The sequence below is a fragment of the Uloborus diversus genome, chromosome 8 (assembly GCF_026930045.1).
Source record: "Uloborus diversus isolate 005 chromosome 8, Udiv.v.3.1, whole genome shotgun sequence".
NCBI lineage: Eukaryota > Metazoa > Arthropoda > Arachnida > Araneae > Uloboridae > Uloborus > Uloborus diversus.
Genome location: NC_072738.1, coordinates 13,211,196 through 13,212,481, shown reverse-complemented (window position 1 = coordinate 13,212,481; position 1,286 = coordinate 13,211,196).

Below are 1,286 nucleotides of genomic sequence, written 5' to 3'. Positions count from 1 at the left end.
GAAATACGCGCACGGAACAAGAACATTCGAAGAACTTCCAAGTTTTGTGGGTGTGGGACAAAAAGCATCTTGGCTGTATCGCAGAAATTGTGCAAATCTTATTGAATCTTCTCCCGTGCCAATGTGTATCGCTTTTCATTCAATACTAGCTACGCAGCAAATCTTAACAAAAACATTTGATTTTTTCACAGACAAAAACTATGTCATTGTTTTAGCCTGTCTTAATATGGGCAATGTGTATGTATGTATTTACTTTTGAAATAAAATGTTGACGAGCTGGAGCACTAAGGTGATGGGAAAGGATAATATGTCTTCCCTTACCCTCTGGTAAGTAAAAGGTAAGTGACATTAGCCACTTTTTTTGGTTGAATTAGGTGGTAAAAATAAAGTTGGGGGGGGGGGGGGGGGTCGGGAGGCAGAAAATAGGTTTGGTATAGACAGAGATTGATGTAATTCTATCAGTGGACTCTCTATTCTGAACACTCATGGGACCGAACAAAAGTGTAAAGATTAAAGGGGTGCATATTATCTGGGAAGATTGAAAATGCAGGTACGTGTATTATAGTGCAATAATGGACTATATTCATTACATCGCCTTGTGAGCTACACCACTTGCTGATATAAAGGTGCTGAATTTTGGCATGATGACTAGAGAAATGTCCAAGTTAGCTCAATAGGACCTGAACTCTTGCATTTGTTTTTCTTTCTAAAAACAAAGTTTTACTCAACATTCAACTATAAAATATTACAATACTGCAAACGGTACGTAATCTCAATCTCTTTTTGCAATGTCTACTGCTATGCAAGATACGTGTTATCATCCAATAGTTTAAATGAAGAGGTTTCCAATTGATTATCAGCCGCATGTTGCTTGACGGTAAGCCGAACTTAAAAGGTCTTGAATACTTGAAATAGTTAGTGGCAGAAATTTAAGGCTTATATTGGTCAGCCGAAATATTTTATGTGCTGCACAATATCCAGGAAAGAACTTTTCTTCTTCACTTGAACACTAAATTAGTAGGATGAATTTGTGAAGTATACACGCTTTCCAATATGATTCATAGGTATTCCCGAGTAATGGTTTCGTTCGCACACCGCTACCGGTCGTCTGGTGATTAACCAGAGCGTTCTAATACAGTTACTGGTTAACTGGTTGTCTCCGAAGTCGTTTCAATAGCTTCACCAGTCGAATGAGCTTCAAAATGGTTGATTGACCACGTGACTTATTTGGCAAATAATAATTAAAAAAAACCTGCGCGTTATATGTCTGTGCAAGTAGCCGCGTA